Raw genomic sequence first — 22147 nt, forward strand, 5'->3', positions numbered from 1 at the left:
GGCTGAGACCATACTTGGGACTACTGCTGTTCCATGGACCCACTTCTGACCTAAAGTCACAGAGATAGTAAAAAGGAGAGCCAGTATTTGAACTCAGATTCCAAATTCAGTGCCCTTTAATAGGACTTTTAAAAGAATCTCTCCCTACAGTATATAGACATTTTGTTAAGCGGGCAGAAGACAGTCCCTGATTTGGCCTCTAAGACTAAAATTGTCCCCAAGAAAATTTAATTAATTTGGAATTGCCTATTACTGCTTCCTAAGGGATGGCTTTCAGGGATTTGGCTTTCTTGAAAGGTGGTCTGGTTGGTCAGAACTCTAGGAAGGATGGACTCATAGTAGAGAAATGCTGGTCAAGATAGTTGAAAAACTATTATCAGATTTTTTTCTTTTCTCTCTATAGGGGAAAGGCTAGTGCATAGCAGAGTGAACCTGCATTCTGAAGGGTAAACCCATGAATAAACACATTCCCATTTCCTTGAGCAGATATTTGAGGAACAATAAATGGCTGCCTTTGATCACCATATCTTTACTCATAGCTTTCTCTCCAATTTGACTCAAGATTAGAGTTCCTGAGAGTAGACTCTTTAAGCCCAGGAAATGGCAGCAAGCAGGGTAGTGGTGGAAGATTCTGGAAAAGCCCATGGATGACAGTAATGCAGTCTGAAAAGAGAGTTCATGAATGATTGAATGAAAAGCACGTATTAATTGCTTACTATATACCAGGCATGCTAAGTGCTAGTTACAAATCCAAAAAGTAATACATCCCCTGCCTTCAAGGAGCTTATATTCTAATAGGAAAAGACAAGCTATATAGGAAATGGTAGGCATAGAAGAGTACTAGGAAATCACGGTAATGATGAGTGGAACCACAGAACAATTAATTGAACAAGCCCTTCTAGGAGTGGTAGTGATCTGACATCTTAGAGAGGGAACAGAATTTCCTATACAATATGATTTGTAAAGTAAGATCATCTTCAGGGAGGGCCAATTGCTGGTGGGGCATAAGGGACTAAAGTCATGGCATGGGTCACCAAGAGATCAGAATCTTGTGAACTGCAACCTCCTTCCCCCTACCCCCACCCAGTATCACAGGAAATTATGCTAGTAATGATGGTCCAATGGGAGGGGAGCTGCCTTTTCAGAGATTCCCAAAGTGAGTTTGTCTTTCAGAGTGAATCCAACTCATAACATGGTATTATGAGTCTGGAAGGGATTGTGTAGGACTATATGCAAGATCTAATTATCATATGAATGTAATCATAAATTTAGGTCAAGGACATTAGAGGTCACCTAGTCTAGCCCTTTCATTTTTACTCATTAAAAAACAAAGGCACAGAGCAATTAAATGATTTGCCCAAGATCACAGAGGTAGCAAGATCAAGATTTGGATCCAAATCCCTTGATTCCAAATTCAGAATTCTTTCCACTATGATGGGTTTGCCAGAATTTCAGAATGTTTCTTTGATCACAATTACTAGTTCAGTTACCTCAGAGGAGTTAATTGAAATTTATGGTATCCTGTGAGTAATTTTTGTTTTCCATGTGAGCTCCTGTGAGTCTTTTTCACCTTTTGCATTTTTTCCTATGGAGTGAAATTAAGTTTGTGATCTACATTTGTTATTTTGAATGCTTCTATAGAAGCTAAAAACCATGTTAACCATGTTTGTGACAACCTGGAAACTAGTTGAATATAACCTTTATTTGGAAATTTTCCAAAGAAATCTCTGTATTGGAGTATGACCCAGAGACGTATTTGGCACTAGATTAGACATGGCATAAATGAAACCAGAATTTGGAGTGCCCTGAGCTATCATTGATTTGGATAAAACACAAAACTCACCTTAATGAAACTCCTAGTCTATTATAGAAATAGATTTCATCTAAAAGATTTCATTTGTTTGTTTACGTATATTTCAATTCAAGTAAAAACATTAAATGAATCTCTATCATCATGCATTACTTGATCTTTGAGATGCAGTATATATTAATTGTGCTTAGTGTATTGTTACCTCATGATTGCTGGCCATACTTAGATTTCACATAATCCTGATTTGGTAGAGAACCACTGCCTACATTTGGAACAATATAGTCCATCTCCTCTTTCTTTTATCTACTACTCTCCAAGATCCTCTTGAAAAAGGCTCTTATTTCAAGGAGAAATTTGCCAGTACTCAAAGCATAGAGAGCTGTTATCACACTTACCTACAATTTGATAACTCCCCTAAAGCAATATCCTAAAGGTGAAATTGTAGACAAGTTGTTGTTTTTTTCTTCTTTAACAGACAAAGAGGTAATTAGAATCATAGATTGTAAAAGAGCAGAAGAACATAAAATGTTAGAACATGGAAAGTAGAGTGCTCATGCAAGAAGGTCTCTGAGAACTTAATCTTCAGAATGTTCAAACTAAAAGGGAACTGAAAAAAAGAAAATAGCTTGTCACAGCTAGGATCAACCTTAGAGATCACCTAGTCTAGTCTCTCATTTGAACAGGAAAAAAAACAACTAAAGATTGGGGAGAAGAGATGATTTGTCAAGATCAAATAGCCAATTTGATCAGGATAAAAATGTAGACCAAGAAGGGAAACAAGCATTTATTAAGCACCTATTATATGCCAGGCACTATGCTAAACATTTTTTACAAATACCATCTTTTCTGATCTTATTGATCCTCAAAACAGCCCTGTGGGGTAGATACTGTTATTATTCCCATTTACAGTTGAGGAAACTGAGATAGATTGAGGTTAAAGTTCTTGCCTAGGGCCACACAGCATGTAAGTGTCTGAAGCTGGATTTTAACTAAGCTGTTCCTGATCCTAGGCACAATTCTGTATGAACTGGACCATCTTCATGATTATAAAGTACTTTATAGTAACAATCCCATCATGGATTTAGTCAAGGAACAAATTCTCTGCCTCATAGGACTACTGTGAGGACAACATCCTTTAAAAGGCTATATACTTATAAGATTGCATTGTCCCTATTTGTAGACGTAAAAACTGAGGCTCAGATTGATGTCACAGAAGTCAAGTACTTGGTAAATGGCGGAGAAAGGACTTGGGGCCGAGATCTCTAATTCTAAGTCTGGTATTCTTTTCAGTTTCCAAAACTCTCTCTCCTGAACCATAAGCATGTGTGTTTAGGAATTCTGAGAGTTCAAGTTTGATCATTAGGATTGGTGCCAAATTTTGAAGAGATGTCTATGCCAGGTAAAATAATTTAAACTTAATGCATTAGCAGATAGGCAGCTTTTTTTGAGACAATATTTCCTAAGTCATGTTTCATTTTCCCTCTGGGACACCACTGCTGGTATAGAAATCTCTTCTATAACATCCTTAACAAGTGGTCAGCACACATACATACACACAGCTTCCTTGGGATTGACTATAATCCTGGCTGGAGGGCAGTGCAGGCTCTCTTGAATGGTCCACAGGAGCTCGTACTGGGATCATAGCAGGACTCTGGTGCGAGGGGGAGAAAAACAGCCTCAATGCAGATGATTGGAAACTCTCCAGGTTCAGTTCAATTATTTTAGCTGCTGAAATGTCTGCTCCTAAAGCTGCAGTAATGAATAGAAAGTACATCTACACACACACACACACACACACACACACACACACACACACACACAAACTTACCCCATGATGACACTACTGAAATACATTCCCAGGGGTTAAATATGCACTGTAAGAATGAATATTCTGACTGATAAATTGGATGCCTGGCTGTTAGATATCAGTCTCTGCTTTGCAGCTTTTCAGATCCATTACAGAAACTAGATGAGCCTTCAGATGGGCTATTGAATGATTCGGCATAAACATCAAATCACCCCTCGTAAATTGTTTATTGTCAGCTGTTAACAGTAAAAAACACATCAGGCTTGCATGTAAAAAGGTGTTTTTAATTACATCCAAGGAAATAGATCCTTTTCCTTAGGAGGAACTGAAGTATAGTGAAAAATGCCTAGGACTGGAAGACCCAAGTCCTGAATTGCAGTCATTGTTCTGCCCTTGAGTCATCTTGTGACCTTGGGTATGTCACTTTTAGGATCACATATTCCAAGATGGAAATGTTCATATGGGTGATCTGATTGTACCCCTTCATTCACATCTGAGGCCCAAGGAGTAAAAGTAAGCTGCCCAAGATCACAAAGGTAGCAATAAGTGGCACAGCTAGGATCCAAATCCCTCCTTTCACTCCACGTCCAGCACTCTATCCAGTGTACCCTATTGCCCTCCTTGGCTTGTTTTCTTAGATTATAAAGTGAAGGGACCAGACTCAATCTCTTTCTTTGCAGCTTTAACATCCTTTGATATATTGGGGAAGGGAAGGGAATAAGCATTTCCATTTTGTTGTTTAGTCATTTCAGTCATGTCAGATTATTTGTGACTCATTTGGGGGTTTCTTGGCAAAGATACTAGAGTGATTTACCATTTCCTTCTCTGGTTCATTTTACAGATGAGGAAACTGAGGCAAACAGGGGTAACTGACTTGCTCAGGGTCATGCAGCTAGTAAGTGTCTGAGGCCAGATTTGAACTCAGGTCTTCCTGACTCCAGGTCTTCTGCTCTGTCTACTATACCACCTAGCTGCCCCAAGTATTTATATGCTACTTACTATGTACCAGATACTGTACCAAGCATTTTACAAATATTATGGCATTTGATCCTCACAACAACGCTGTAAAGTAGGTGCTATTCTTATTCCCTTGTTACAGTTGAGGTAACTTGAGGCAAACAAAGGCTAAAGGTTATATAGGTAGTAAGTGAGGCTGAATTTGAACTCAGGTGTTCCTGACTCCAGTCCCAGTACTCTATCTACTGTGCCACCTAGCTGCCTAAAGTTCCTTCCAGCTCTGACATTTTACATTCCATTTTCTAACCTCCTCAATCCGACACTACTATGACTTTTGACATTCTGTGTCCTAAAGGTTCTTTCCAGCTCTGTTCAATTTTCTAAGATTCTGTGGAGCAATAACAATCTATGATGCTATGTTATAAGAAGTACCATTTGTGCTCATAAAATAAATAAGTCTCGTCTTTCCTTTCCTGCATTTATTTTTCTCAAACCGAGAAATCAGAAAAGCCATCCATTCTGACTTCAGAAATTGAAAATGAGTGTTTGAGCGTGATAATGTCTAAGAATACGATGAGAATATCCTGGAATCGTGGGAGTTTCTTGCAAAAAATGATAATTTACCATTCTGTGAAGTCCCACAGCTGGCTTAGCAGAAGCATTACTCACTTTGCTCAGGGGAAAAAAATAACTCTAAATATTTCCAAGCACCTCTCTATGGAGTATCCAAGGCTGGTTTTTCACCAGCTATGGAAATTCATTTCAGAATGGCTACTGTATAACTCTTAGTTGAACAACTCTACTAATGCAACTTATCACAGGTCGCTTTGCCTCTGTGGTCCTCAGTTTCTTTATATATAAAACGATGACGTCAGGCCAGATCACCCAAGCCTCTTTTCCTTTTCTACTCTGTTTCTTCATCCATAATATGGGGAAATGTGTATAGTGACTTGAGCTAAAGTATTTATTAAGTCCCTTTCAAGTTTCTCATTCTACAATTTAATATCTTTTTTCCAGTTCTCACATTCTTTATTCTAAGCTTAGTTCAGACAAGCATGAACAACAATGTGGAGGTGGTAAATCAAGATGTACAATTGGGAAATTATGCTAATCAAATGTAGTTGGAATATAGAGAATGTGATAGAAAATGGTATAAAATTAGGAAAATCAATTGGGTCTAGATTGTTAAGGATCTTAAACTGTGAAATTCCAGGATCCAAAGTTTCAATTTTATTCCTTGGGGAGCCAATTTTGAGAATAGGAGTGGGATGGTGATGGTGGTGATAATAAGAGCTGATGAATGCTGGTACATGTTAACATTATAGTGAGTGCTAAAAGCTATAGTTCTTTCTAGGGTATCAGCTGACAGTTATAGCCAAAAGGCTAGAAAGACATGGATTCCAGACCTGTCTCTATCACATACTGACTGTGTGACCTCAGGTAAGTCAATTTACCTCTCAGAGCTCCAGGCATTTCTTTTTGACCATATATTGAAGACAGAGTGCTGAGCTACATTCCTATCCCTATCTGAACATGTAGAGAAAGATATAATAATTTACATGTTAAGAACATATATTTTAATAATTCATATTTGTATGTCTGCTTGGCTGGGTGTGGCACATAATTTAATCCCAGAAAACCTTGAAGAATGAAAAATAGAATTAGTGAACAGAGTTGGAAAAATTAATGAATAATATATTTTCTAGACAAGCATTTATCAAGTCTTACTATAGGCAAAGCAGCTCTCTAGGTACCAATAGGAAAGTAGGACAGTCCCTGCTCTCTAGAAGCTCACATTCTAATTGGGGGAAATATTACATATTTGAGGTTTCATCTGCACATCAGATAGAAAGGCCCTATGGTCCTTATGGCACAGTGGCAGAGCAGATGCTAATACATCTCTTTCATTTTACTTCCACTGATAAAACCATGTGAAATTCTGACATTGAATCATTTGACAGTACCAAAGACTTTGGGGATGAGAATTGTTTTTTTTCTCAGTCTTCAGTATCTGTAGCTGCTGAGGAGGTGGGAGCTACAGCACCTTCAGGAACAGTTGCCAGGTCATATCTGTACAAGGCTTGGTTACCTAGATGGTGTGAGGGCTGCATGGAAGCATCACTGATGGTCTGGAGATGGTCCGCTTTTTCCCAGCTTTTGAGTTCAGAGTCCTGGGCTATATCCATTGAAGTGTGAGAAGAGAGAGTGGTGCACATGTTTGTGGTGGTTTGACTTGCCTGGTACATACTGTGTTCTATCTTTCTTTGAGGGTATCTTTCAATTTAACTAATCTTCCTTGCCTGCCTTGTCAGGGCAACTTATTGCTCAGCAGTTGAAGAGCTATTAGAACATAGACGATGGAATAAAAGAGTTGAAAAAAGCTTAGAACATAAAACATAGGATATAAGAGGTGAGAAAGACCCTAGAATATAGATTGTTTGAGTAAGAAGGAGTGAGGAATTAATACTCTCATTTTGTAGATAAGTCAACAGAGACCTAAATCTCTAACCAAGCAGTAATTTAGGGGTTCAGTGTTGCTATGAACAGTTGATGGCAAAGGCATACCACCAATTACTGGCAGATCTAGGAGTTAGAACACAGGAATCCAGACTCCTATTAACGTGCTCTTTTATATTTAAACTTTTCCAAGCATCCCAATGTAGGTTGCACCATAGGACATTTAGTCCTTGCCTGGTCTGGTCTTCAGAATACAGACCTGGTTGACTGAAGTTGGCTTAAGCCCTAGTTCCTTTTCTAAGTCTTGAAATGAGATGAGATGTACCACTTTCCAAGCTGATGACAGCTGTAGTTGGGGATGGAGGGAGTGTTGCAGAATGGAAAGAGGAGATTTCTAAGGATAATTTAGATCATTTTTCAAATAGAGAATAGTTCAACAACTTGGGTTTCAAAACCTAGTATTACTCCTTTTTTTCCTCATTTGTCAGTTCCATTCTCAAAAGTCTTGGCCATTGTTTCACTTTGTCCCCTCATACAAAGATCAGGCCTGAGGTAGAAGTGAAAAAAGGCTTGGATTCACTGGTACAGTGGCCACACAGGAAGTCTGAATGTATCTTCCTCCCTAGGTGTGCTCTTGTCTGAGTCACATCCTTGACCTCTGACCCTAGTCACCTCAGGAAGCACTGCAGTGACCAGAGAGCTGTTTTTGTTATAAAGACTGAACCAAGCCATGACTACAAAAGCATGAGCTGAACCAAGCAAATACCTCTAGAGACAACACAGGGGCAGCAGATAGATTTTTAAAAGTAATAACAATTTAAATTCAGGAAAGGATGAAAACGAAATCTGAAACATCAACAGTAGAGAAATTTCAGAGATAAGCACATTGGGATTATCTCTCATCTTTTCCAGTGGGAGCTGAGTCAGAGCCAGGCCCTGTGAAAAACAGAGAAAAGAGAATGGAGGTATTTTAGAGTAATTATTCTCCTTCTAACTAAATCACAGTTAAACTGAGCTAGGAGGACCCAATGTAGCTAAAGAGAGCTGGAAGCAAATACTCAGTTAACTGGAGTCATAAATGCAAAAAACCACAGCTGAATTCAAACAATCAGATGCTGATTAGTTTTAAATGGTTGTTTTCAAGATAACTGTTTGTTGATCTAAATAATTCAACCAGTTTATGTGCCCATACCAAGTTCTGACTGTTTACTTTGAGGAACATTCAGAGAATCTTAGAGTCCTATGCTCAGTCTTTACTGTCTTATATCTGAGAGGCATTTTACTGTCTGAGTTGACATCAGTGTAAAGGTCTCCCCACCCAATAGTTCTCAGTCTCAGTTGGGTGATGTTAAGGCAAAGAACTCATTGAATTGCAACTAGGCAGGCTCTGGTATTTGTTGTGTCACTAACTAGTTGGCTGACTGCTTTGAGTTTCATTTAGAGTGAGAGCTGCCTAAAGTACAGATCCTCTCTAAATATTATCAGAGGGGTATCTGTACCTATCTGGGCAGTATTTCCCTCCTTTGTCAAAACAGGGGCTGAACTAAATAGTCCCTAAGATCGTATCCAGCTAGCCACTGTATCTAGGCCCAACTGGTTTTAACTTCCCTATCCCAAGACTCTTTTCAGCTAAGACAATTTATGCTACTAGTCTGTGGCAAATTGGATTAGATGGCCAATTTCTTCATTTTACAAAGCAGAAACTAGAGAATGGGACTGGTGAAGTAATATGGTCAAGATTTAACAAGCATGGGGAACCTGGGGCCTCAAGGCCACATGGGGCCCTCTGAGTCCTTGAGTGTGGCCCTTTGACTGAATTCAAACTTCAGGGAACAAATTCCCTTAATAAAATGATTTGTTCTCTAAAACTTGGACTCAGTCAAAAAGCTGTGCTTGCTGACCCAGAGGGCTAGGTGAGGCCTTGAGGCTGCTGGTTCCCCACCACTGCCTGTAATAAGCATTGGCAGCAAGATTTGAACCAAGGTCTTCTGACTCCTGAGCAAGTACTTTTCCCACAGTACCACACTGCTGCTTTCCATGATCTCAGTATCATAAGATCAGAAATTTCAATTTCAATGTCCTTTCGGGTCCATTTAGTCCAATACCCCCATTTTACAGAGTAAGATACTGAGGCAGGAAAATTAAGTGATTTGCCCAAGGTCACACAGGTAGTGACAGAGGCAGGATATGACTCTTGGTCCTTTGACTTCTAATGCCAAAACTTTGTCCATATTATGATGCTGCCTCCTTCCTTATCCTTGGAGTCAAAAGATTCGGTTTGAGGCTTAGCTCACTTCAGATTTTTGAGTCTCATATACCTCAGCTATGAAATGTGCATGAGAAGACCTGCCAATTTGTGGATCCATATATAATTATCTTTAGCTACTCAGCCAAATGCTTTAGACCAGAGTTTCTTAAACTTGTTCCACTCGTGACCCCTTCAACGCTTCTTAAACTGAGTCATGACCCTGATGAAGTATTTGAGTGCCTGTCATTGGATCCCAATTCCAAAATCACATTTCTCCCCAGCCTCAAAACTGTCTCAGGCAGTTTCCCTCCAGCCCAAGGACAGCATGCCCTAGCAAAATATTTATCTCTCTTCCTGACACAGTGACCAGCTGCACCTACAGAATTTATTAGTTTGAACTGGCTCTGTACTGGCTGAATTGGCTGTGTACTGCCTCATAGAGATATTTACTACTCACCTATCATATGTATCTTAGATTTAGACATATGTATAATCCCTTACATTTATCTTGTCTAACTAGATATTGATGGAGGCAGCCTGGGTATTTCCCAGTCAGTCTATTAGTTGATTTAGTGATATTTCAGGCCTAAAACCACACCTCCCTGTAGTCTCCCTTTGAGCTATTTCCCAATGAATTCTGTGTAAAATACCTGTGCAGTAGATACAAAAAGTGCATGTTCTTTTAAGAACTGGACACTCCTTAACCACTCCCTAATCCCACCCTAAGTCACCTAGTTAGCATATACGGCACACGTTTTTACTATAGTTTAACCTATATAAACTTAACTGCAACCCTCTAAGGTTGCAGGCTCCCTAAGAACTCTTGCCTGTTGAAAAGGATAAGAATAAATCTTTGCCACCTTGACTTAAAGAATGCTTGAGTCAGCAAATTCATTCTAGATGGCCTCAACTCTGACTGGAAACTTTAGTCTTGGGGTTCCTGTATCTCTCCTAAACTTCATCAATTCCTTATGGGTTGTGACCCACAGTTAAGAAGCACTGCTTACACAAGGGAGAACAGGTATTTCTTTCCAGATCCCCTCTGGAGAAAAAAAAGTGCTCTACCAGGAGGAGATACTGAAATAGCTCACTTTGCAGCCATCCTGATAATCAGTTCTTGGTGGTTTATGCAGGAATGCACACACCCTCTCCTATTTATAAAGCCCAATTCTTTATTTAAAAAAAGAGAAAAAAAACCACAAGCAGTACATCAAAATCAAATTACCCACTGTGATTATCTCTTCTTCAGCTCAAAAGAAATGGAGTCACTCTTCTTATTCATCTTGCCTCCTGAGCATCATTGCAAATTAATGCAATTAGCAGTAAGAAAGGAATAAGCAACCAATCTGTTGAATAATCAAATTACATATCTCTCAACAATTAAGTTCATTAATTAAGTCCTTGAACTGGAAGGATTGCAGGAGAGACATCTTGAAGCTGTCACATCCCTCATATCTTTCCTGGAAGGCTTTTCACACATTTCAGTTGTTCTCCCAGAGGCTCAAGATGCTCTTTAAAAATGGTCCCTTGGGGGGGCGGAGCCAAGATGGCGGCTGGTAAGCACGGACTAGAGTGAGCTCCGTACCCGAGTCCCTCCAAAAACCTATAAAAAAGGGCTCTGAACCAATTCTAGAACGGCAGAACCCACAGAACAGCAGAGGGAAGCAGGGCTCCAGCCCAGGACAGCCCGGATGGTCTCTGGGTGAGCTCTATTCCACACGGAGCTGGGAGCTGGGAGCTGGGAGCTGGGAACGGAGTGGAGCAGAGCCCAGCCTGAGCGGCATGGACGATCCAGGCCAGAAGCCGGGCGGAGGGGGCCCTAGCGCCCTGAATATGTGAGCTGCGGCAGTTACCAGACCCCTCGACCCACAAACACCAAAGACTGCGGAGAAGGTTAGTGGGAAAAGCTGCGGGAGTGGAAGGAGTTCGCGGTTCGGCTTCCAGCCCCGGGGGCAGCGGAGGTGGGGCAGCTACAGCTGTTGTTACTTCCGGCTCCAGGCCCACCTGGTGGGGGGAATTAAGTGGCGGATCACAGCAGGGGGGCACAGCCTGCCGAAGATCTGAGCCCAGTCTGGACTGGGGGTCCTTGGGGAAGGAGGAGTGCGGCTCTGACAGAGCTGGCACCTCCCCCCCAAACGTAGAACATAGAACTCTGTAATCTACAAGCAGTCATACCCCACTGAAAAACTCAAGGGTCAAGTTAGTTGGTTGGGAATATGGCCAGGACGCGAAAACGCGCCCAGATTCAGTCGCAGACTTTGGATTCTTTCTTTGGTGACAAAGAAGACCAAAACATACAGCCTAAAGAAGACAGCAAAGTCATAGAGCCTACAACCAAAGCCTCCAAGAAAAACATGAACTGGCCCCAGACCATAGAAGAACTCAAAAAGGATTTGGAAAAGCAAGTTAGAGAAGTAGAGGAAAAATTGGGAAGAGAAATAAGAAGGATGCGAGAAAACCATGAAAAACAAGTCAATGACTTGCTAAAGGAGACCCAAAAAAATACTGAAAAATACACTGAAGAAAACAACACCTTACAAAATAGACTAACTCAAATGGCAAAAGAGCTCCAAAAAGCCAATAAGGAGAAGAATTCCTTGAAAGGCAGAATTAGCCAAATGGAAAAGGAGGTCCAAAAGACCACTGAAGAAAATACTACTTTAAAAATTAGATTGGAGCAAGTGGAAGCTAGTGACTTTATGAGAAATCAGGATATTATAAAACAGAACCAGAGGAATGAAAAAATGGAAGACAATGTGAAATATCTCCTTGGAAAAACCACTGACCTGGAAAATAGATCCAGGAGAGATAATTTAAAAATTATTGGACTACCTGAAAGCCATGATCAAAAAAGAGCCTAGATACCATCTTTCAGGAAATTATCAAGGAGAACTGCCCTGATATTCTAGAGCCACAGGGCAAAATAGAAATTGAAAGAATCCATCGATCGCCTCCGCAAATAGATCCCAAAAAGAAATCTCCTAGGAATATTGTTGCCAAATTCCAGAGCTCCCAGATCAAGGAGAAAATACTGCAAGCAGCCAGAAAGAAACAATTTGAATATTGTGGAAACCCAATCAGAATAACCCAAGACCTGGCAGCTTCTACATTAAGAGATCGAAGGGCTTGGAATGCGATATTCCAGAGGTCAATGGAGCTAGGATTAAAACATAGAATCACCTACCCAGCAAAACTGAGTATCATGTTCCAAGGCAAAATATGGACTTTCAATAAAATGGAGGACTTTCAAGCTTTCTCAGTGAAAAGACCAGAACTGAATAGAAAATTTGACTTTCAAACACAAGAATCAAGAGAAGCATGAAAAGGTAATCAAGAAACGGAAATTGCAAGGGACTTACTAAAGTTGAACTGTTTTGTTTACATTCCTACATGGAAAGATGATGAGTATGATTCATGAGACCTCAGTATTAGGGTAGTTGAAGGGAATATGCATATATATATATGCATATATATATGTTTATGTATATATATTAGTGAATGTGTATGTATGCATGTATCTATGTGTATATGTATGTATGTGTATGTATGTGTATATATATATATATGTAAAAGAAAGAGAGCAGACACAGGGTGAGTTGAGGATGAAGGGAAGATAGCTAAAAGAAATAAAATGAAATTAAGGGATGAGAGAGTAACTTACTGAGAGAGTGAGATAGGGAGAGATAGAATGGGGTGGATTATCTCCCATAAAGGTGGCAAGAGGAAGCAGTTCTAGGAGAGGAGGGGAGTGGGCAGGTGAGGGGGGAATGAGTGAACCTTGCTCTCATCAGATTTGGCCTGAGGGGGAATACCATACATACTCAGTTGGGTATCTTACCCCAAAGGAAAGAAGAGGGAGGAAGATAAAAAAAAAAATAAAAGGCAGGGGGATGATGGAGTGGAGGGCAGATGGGGGTGGAGGTAATCAAAACAAACACTTTGGAAAGGGGACAGGGTCAAGGAAGAAAATTCAATAAAGCGGGATGGGTTGGGAAGGAGCAAAATGTAGTTAGCCTTTCACAACATGAATATTGTGGAAGGGTTATACATAATAATACATGGGGGGGCTAGGTTGAATTGCTCAACTTCTTAGGGAGGGTGGGTGGGAAAGGAAGAGGGAAGGGAATTTGGAACTCAAAGTTTTAAAATCAGATGTTCAAAAACAAAAAAAAAAGTTTTTGCATGCAACTAAAAAATAAGATACACAGGCAATGGGGCGTAGAAATTTATCTTGCCCTACAAGAAAGGAAGGGAAAAGGGGATGAGAGGGGAGGGGGGTGATAGAGGGGAGGGCTGACTGGGGAACAGGGTAACCAGAATATACGCCATCTTGGAGTGGGGGGGGAGGGCAGAAATGGGGAGAAAATTTGTAATTCAAACTGTTGTGAAAATCAATGCTGAAAACCAAATTTGTTAAATAAATAAATTGCATTAATATAAAAAAAAAGAGTAAAAAGAAAAGGATCTATTTGTACAAAAACATTTACTGCAGTTCTTTTTGTAGTGGCAAAAAATTGGAAGATGAGGGGATGACCATCAAGTGAGGAATGGCTGAACAAGTTGTGGTATATAATTATAACAGTATATTATTGTGTTATGAGAAATCACAAGCAGGATGCTTTCAGAAACACCTGGAAAGGCTGACATGAACTGATGCAAAGTGAAATGAGCAGTACCAGGAAAAAGTTGTACACAGTAGCATAAATACTGCATCATGATCAAGCAAATGACTTAGCTATTCTCGGCAATACAATGATCTAAAACATTCCAAAGGACTTATGATGAAAAATGCTATCCACCTCCAGAGAAAGAACTCCTTTGTTTTACTTTCTTTATTTTTTCCGAGAGGTTTTTGGTCAGTTTTCTTTTACAACATGACTAGTATGGAAATGTGTTTCACATGCCTGCACGTGTATAACCTATATCAAATTGTTTGCCTTCTCAATGAGGGGGAGGGGGAAAGGAGTAAGAGAATTTGGGATTCAAAATTTAAAAAAAATGTAAAACTGTGTTACTTGTTATTGTCTGCAGTAAAAAAAGAAAAAGAAAAAAAAATGGTCCCTTGGATTGGACCTTGTGCATATGAATATCAAAATACCAATACATCTTTCTTTGCTCTTTCCAAAGGCCTGAATGGAAAAACTACGGTTTGAGTGAGTAGGTTTTAACTCAATATAAGGAACTATCTAAAAATTAGACTTCTCTAAAAGGTGGAATGGCCTGCCTGGAGGAGAACATGAGCTCTTCATTAGTGGAGAGCAGATGATCAGTTCTCAGAAATGCTATGGAGAGAATTTATGATTCATTTATAGGTTAGATTAATTGACCTCTGAATTTTCTTCCAAATCCAAGGTTTTATGATTCCATTATGTAAAATAAAGAACATTGGCCTTCAAATAAAAAGACCAGGATTTGAGTCTTGTGACCTCAGGCAAATCATGTCATTATTCTGAGCTTCAATCTGTCACTAAAATGGAGATGATAGTATCACTATCCACTTCACTAGACTGTTGTGAAGAAAGTGTTTTGTAAATTGCAAAGTACTATAGAAATGCCAGCTATTACTTTGGATTATCTTGAAGTACTCAAACACAATCTAAACAAGTCCTTGAGCTTCATCTTTACAAAAGTTTTACATGGCCACACCTGCTGGCACAACATTAGTCAAGCAACGAGCAAGCACATTTATTTGCTACTGAGCATTTGTCTGCCATATATTGTTTACATTTCATTTTCAAAGAGGATCATTGACATCACAGATTATGTGTTCACTTGTGTGTGAATTGGATATAAGTGAGGGAGAGTTGCACAAAGCACTTTCTCTTCCTGTTGTCCAGTGGCAAGACAAGTCATGATGACTGACAATGGCCCATGGTGCCATTTATAATGTTTTAATTTTGTGTGGAACTCTACTAGATCTCAAAGAAGTGCATGTTGAGACAAGACTGAATTTCTAGACCTCATGGATCTTATTGTCTAGTAGGGACCTGTCATAAACACAAAGATATAACTATAACACATACTAATAATATATGGCATTACAGAAAAGAAGTACTTTCAAAGGGTTATATTAGGTCCAAGTGAGAAAAATAACTACTGGCTTCTGGGATCAGGGAAAACTTCCTGGAGGAGGTTGCAGTGGAATTGGGCTTCAAAGAATGAATGGGAATTGGGAAGAAATGAGGAAAGGAAGAGAGATCTTAGAGGCACAGAGAACAGTATGAGCTAATGTTCAGATCTAATAGTATAACTTGTTTTGGGGGGCAAAGGATAGCCCAGTTTGTTTGGTGCATACAAATAGAATTACATGAGATATGGTTAGAAATTCAGGTTCATGCCTAATTATTCACTTATTCATTTTCCATTCAATATATCGATTAATCCATCAGCAAGCATTTATTAAGCCCTTACCATGTAAAACACCCTGTGCTTAGTGCTGAGTAGAATGGTGAGGGAAGTAAATCTTGCTACCTGCCATGAAGGACCTTGCAGCTTAGGAAACGATCTGTGTACACTCCAGAAACTCTGGAAGTACTTAAGCGTAAATATTCTTACACAAGTACTTTATTTTCATCATAATGAGGCATTACCATCTGCTTTGCCACTACACCTTGAGGACCATGAGACCTTTCCATCTGACTTGCAGCTGAAATTTTCCATATATATGTATTACCTCAGCCAATTAGAATGAGAGTTCCTTGAGAGGAAGGACTGTCATTTTCTATTTCTATCCCCAGCACTTAGCACATTGTTTTGCACATAGTGCTTAAATGCTTTATTCATTTAGTCACAACTACCGGAAGAAAACCTTGTCATCCTTATTATTTATATGAAAGAACCTTCCATTTGGATTCTGAGTACTTGGGTTCTAAATCCACCTCTGTTGCTTACTAGTTCTATGACTTTGGGCAAATCATTTTCCTTCTCCAGGCTTCAATATCCTCATTTACATAATGAGAAAGTATAGACTCGGGTTCCAAGTGGTATCAATTATATCATTCTGTTTATAGCAAACACTCCCAGTTATTGTCTTGGGTCCTCATGGTCCCTAGAGCTGAGAACATTGTTCATGCAATGATTAGGTATCCTTGAAAGGGTACAAATTATTTGTCTAGTCTTGGATTGCTCCTTTGACATCACTTTGAAAATGATTAACTTGAACTAAATCCTTGGACTTGAACTTTAAAATGGAAGACAGCAAAAATGGGAAAGCATCACACATAGAGAGAGCCAAAGATGTGAGGTTAGATGGATAACGGACTTGTCAAGGACACATGTCAGCTCCCCAGAAGGAAATTTGTTCAACTATAAGCCACTCTAGGCCACAATGTGCTCCTATCCAGGTAAATACCCTGGGTGGTCGTACAAGCCAAAAAGAGAAATCGTGTTAGAACTCCTAAGACTGAACCCACCTATATGAATCCAGAGCCATGTTCTGGTTCTGGGTCATGTGATGTAGTCCTAAAATCCTGTGACCCAGCCATTATGAATCCAGCCATCTGCAAAGCTTATAGAAGGGACAAAACCCAGATTAGAATAAAGACAACCATTTAACTGGAATAAGTGTGTTTTTGTGACTAAATATTCCATGTTTAGTGATAAACAACAACAGAATGGTCATCTTTTTTTTCGTGCTGAATATATATTTAATATATTTAGTTTTCAGCATTGATTTTCACAAGAGTGTGAATTACAAATTTTCTCCCCATTTCTACCCTCCCCCCCACTCCAAGATGGCGCATATTCTTGTTGCCCTGTTCCCCAGTCAGCCCTCCCTTCTGTCACCCCACTCACCTCCCATCCCCCTTTCCCTTCCTTTCTTGTAGGGCAAGATAAATTTCTATGCCCCATTGCCTGTGTATCTTATTTTCCAGTTGCATGCAAAAATTTTTGTTTATTTTTGAATATCTGTTTTTAAAACTTTGAGTTCCAAATTCTCTCCCCTCTTCCCTTCCCACCCTCCCTAAGAAGTCAAGCAATTCAACATAGGCCACATGTGTTTCATTATGTATAACCCTTCCACAATACCCATGTTGTGAAAAACTAACTATATTTTGCTCCTTCCTAACCTATCCCCCTTTATTGAATTTACTCCCTTGACCCTGTCCCCTTTGGAAAGTGTTTGTTTTTGATTACCTCCACCCCCATCTGCCCTCCCTTCTATCATCCCCCCCTTTTTTTTATCTTCTTCCTTCTTCTTTTCTGTGGGGTAAGATACCCAATTGAGTATGTATGGTATTCCCTCCTCAGGCCAAATCTGATGAGAGCAAGATTCACTCATTCCCCCATCACCTGTCTTCTCTTCTTTTCCTAAAGAACGGCTTTTTCTTGCCACTTTTATGTGAGATAATTTACCCCGTTCTATCTCTCCCTATCTCCCTCTCTCAATATATTCCTCTCTCATCCCTTAATTTGATTTTATTTCTTTTAGATATCTTCCCTTCCTCTTCAACTCACCTGTGCCTGCTCTCTCTCTCTCTCTCTCTCTCTCTCTCTCTCTCTCTCTCTCTGTATATATATATATATATATATATATATATATATATATATACACATACATACAAATTCACTTATATATACATAAACACACACACACATATATATATATATATATATATATATATATATATATGCATATTCCCTTCAGCTACGCTAATACTGAGGTCTCATGAATCATATACATCATCTTTTCATGTAAGAATGTAAACAAAACAGTTCAACTTTAGTAAGTCCCCTGCAATTTCTTTTTCTTGTTCTTTTTATTAATTACCTTTTCATGCTTCTCTTAATTCTTGCTTTTGAAACTCAAATTTTCTATTCAGCTCTGGTCTTTTCACTGAGAAAGCTTGAAAGTCCTCTATTGTATTGAAAATTTGTATTTTGCCTTGGAGCATGATACTCAGTTTTGCTGGGTAGGTGATTTTGGTTTTAATCCTAGCTCCATTGACCTCCAGTATATCGTATTCCAAGCCCTTCGATCTCTTAATGTAGAAGCTGCCAGATCTTGGGTTATTCTGATTCTGTTTCCACAATACTCAAATTGTTTCTTTCTGGCTGCTTGCAGTATTTTCTCCTTGATCTGGGAGCTCTGGAATTTGGCGACAATATTCCTAGGAGATTTCTTTTCGGGATCTATTTGAGGAGGCGATCGATGGATTCTTTCAATTTCTATTTTGCCCTGTGGCTCTAGAATATCAGGGCAGTTCTTCTTTATAATTTCTTGAAAGATGATATCTAGGCTCTTTTTTTGATCATGGCTTTCAGGTACTCCAATAATTTTTAAGGTATCTCTCCTGGATCTATTTTCCAGGTCAATGGTTTTTCCAATGAGATATTTCACATTGTCTTCCACTTTTTCATTCCTTTGGTTCTGTTTTATAATATCTTGATTTCTCATAAAGTCACTAGCTTCCACTTGCTCCAATCTACTTTTTAATGTAGTATTTTCTTCAGTGGTCTTTTGGACCTCCTTTTACATTTGGCTAATTCTGTCCTTCAAGGCATTCTTCTCCACATCGGCTTTTTGGAGCTCTTTTGCCATTTGAGTTAGTCTATTTTTTAAGGTGTTGTTTTCTTCAGTATATTTTTCAGTATTTTTTTGGGTCTCCTTTAGCAAGTCCTTGACTTGTTTTTCATGGTTTTCTTGCATCACGCTCATTTCTCTTCCCAATTTTTCCTCTACTTCTCTAACTTGCTTTTCCAAATCCTTTTTGAGCTCTTCCATGGCCTGAGACCAGTTCATGTTTTACTTGGAGGTTTTTGTTGTAGGCTCTTTGACTTTGTTAACTTCTTCTGTCTGTATGTTTTGATCTTCTTTGTCACCAAAGAAAGAATCCAAAGTCTGAGACTGAATCTGGGTGCGTTTTAACTGCCTGGTCATATTCCCAGCCAACTAACTTGACCCTTGAGTTTTTCAGTGGGGTATGACTGCTTGTAGAGTTTAGAGAACTATGTTCCATACTTGGGTGGATGCACCAGCTCTGACACACCAGCACTCCTCCTTCCCGAAGAACCCCCAACCCGGACTGGACTTAGATCTTCAGCAGGCTCTTTACTCCTTCTCTGATCCACCACTTAATTCCTCCCACCAGGTGGGCCTGGGGCCGGAAGCAACTGCAGCTGCAGTTCTGTAGCTGCCCCACCTCCACTGCCCCCGGGGCAGTAGCCAAACCTCGTACTCCTTCCACTCCCACAGCTTTTCCCACTAACCTTCTCTGTTGTCTTTGGTATTTGTGAGTTGAGAAGTCTGGTAACTGCTGCAGCTCACTGATTCAGGGCCCTAGGGCACGCTCCACCTGGCTCCTGATCTGGTTGGTCCGTGCTGTTCACGCCGGAATCTGCTCCGCTCTGCTCTTCTCTGTTCCCAGCTCCATGTGGGATAGACCTCACCCAGAGACCATCCAGGCTGTCCTGGGCTGGAGCCCTGCTTCCCTCTGCTGTTTTGAGGGTTCTGCAGTTCTAGAATTGGTTCAGAGCCATTTTTATAGGTTTTTGGAGGGACTCGGCAGGGAGCTCACACTATTCCCCGCTTTCCAGCCGCCATCTTGGCCAGAATGGTCATCCTAATATCAGTGAATCTGTATTGTATCACTGGGAGGGGAAATTTGAAGTTGTTTAGGGTCTGGCTTGTACATGTGACTGAGAACAAATTGGCCGATCAATACAGCTCTTGTAGAATTCAGATTGAGAGTCTTAGAAAATCCTTTCAGAAAAAGACAGTCATATTTCGTACCATGTAAGTTTACTGGGAAAAATGTGGATCTTATTGTTTAAGAATCTCAATGATGGAAGAGATCTTAAAACACCAACTGTGGAATATGAGAGGGGGAAGAGACTTCAGAGATCATCTAATTCAACCCCTCATATTGAAGTTGAGGGAAAGCAAGTGCTAGAGCAGGGGCATGATTTTTCCAAAGACACAAAGCCAGTTAGTGATAAACCTGGCAGCAGAACCCATGTCTCCTGGTTTCCAGTTTTGCTTGAGGGTTTCTTTGGAGATGGAAGAAAATTTAGGACAATGAAATTGGAATGAAGGTTCAGAAAGAACCTCTTCCTCCCCATCCTCCAGGTCCACAGGTTAATCTCCTATTTGTCCTAATTTCAGTTCATCTCATGGTAATTTTGCCTCTGATGTAGCCCATCAGTAATTAAATCACTGGCCTGGCTTTCAGTTGCTAAAACTGAATGAGTTTTAAAATAGCTCCCCTGCTCAGTACATTCTTAAGGAGCCTAGGCTTTTCATACAGTTCTGATAAGCTCTCCCCCTGCCGCTTCATTCTCCCCTCATGGTTCATTAACTATGACGTTGATTCATGGGGGCTCCACCTTGCAGTGAACAGTCAGGCTATATCTGGAGAAATCTCTGGAATGCCTTGGGCACCGGGAAATGCTGGATTGGGTGAAGCTTGCATCTTCTTTATGGTAGGACTGTGGTTTCACCTCCCATATTACTCATAAATTCATAGAATGTCAAAGTTGGAAGAGGGAGAAAAAAGAACAGAGAATGTCAGAGATGGATATGAGGGACCTTAAAATAGAAAATATTAGATGTGGAATGGACATTAGAACATAGAATGTGTAAAGTGAAAGATAGCAAAAACAAAAGATCTAGAAAGAACAGAATATTGACTCAGAGTTAGAAGGGACTGCTGAAATCATCTTATCCAACCCAGCTCTGAACAAGAACAGCATCATAGGGTACCTGCTACATCCCAAAGCAGGCCATTTACTATGAATCAGATCTAATTGTCAACAAAATTTTTCCCCAAATCTCCTTCTCTTCGCTCTCATTCATTGATCCTGATTCTAAGATTGGGGGCTAAGCAGAGCAGAACAAGGAGAATTCCTCTCTTACACTGGTCAGTCTTGAGATGCTTGAGGAAGTCATCATACCTCATACCCCCACTAAGTTTTCTTTACCTAAACATCCTCGATTCCTTCAGATGATATTCCTCAGTAGTATAGTCCATTACTATCCCACAAAATCCAATTAAAAATTTTCCAGTTTGTTTATACCCTTTCAAAAGCATGGCAACCAAATTTAAAATAGTACTCCAGATGTGATATGACTAGGGGCAGAATACTCGTGCACTATCATTTCCCTTACTGTGGATATTGTTTCTCTTTTATTGTAGCTAAGCTACACTGTCATACAATGGGGTGTTCCTAAAGTCTGGACACATAGGAAAAAATGCATATTTTCAAGAAATGAAATGAATGAAATTTTCAACATTTTATTTAATTGGAATATTAACAAGTAACATCTTCAACATGATTTCCATCATTTGTGATGCAGAAGTTGACGCGCTTTGCAAGATTCGTGTGAACTCGATGCAATAACTCTACATTGCTGTCAAGTTTCCTATGTGTCCAGACTTTAGGGACACCCTGTATTAATAAATAATGAGCTTGTAGTCCACTAAAATCTCCACATCTTTTTTCAAACAAAATGCCACCTAACCTTGCTTCCTCCATCTTGGATGTCTACAGCTAGTTTTACTGAAACCAAGTGTAAGATTTTACAATTATTCTTATTAACTGTGTCCTTAATAGACTCCAGCTTATACTCTTGCCTGTTGAGATTTTCTTGGATCTTGTTTCTTCTATCCCAGATGCTAGCTATTTTCAGTTTTTTAATCACATGAAAACTTGATAAGTATATGCCATATAGGCCAATAATCAAGTCACAGGCAAAAAATGTCAAACAAAGGGACAAACAGAGATCTCTGGGGCACTCCGCTGGAAACCTTCTTCCAACTATTAGATCATGAGCTCCATGAGGGCAGGAATTGTCTTTTGTATCCCCAGTGCTTAGCAGAGTATCTGGCACATAGTAGGTGCTTAATAAATGCTCATTGACTGAGAAGCT

Source organism: Trichosurus vulpecula, chromosome 3, assembly GCF_011100635.1.
Source record: "Trichosurus vulpecula isolate mTriVul1 chromosome 3, mTriVul1.pri, whole genome shotgun sequence".
NCBI classification, from domain to species: Eukaryota; Metazoa; Chordata; class Mammalia; order Diprotodontia; family Phalangeridae; genus Trichosurus; species Trichosurus vulpecula.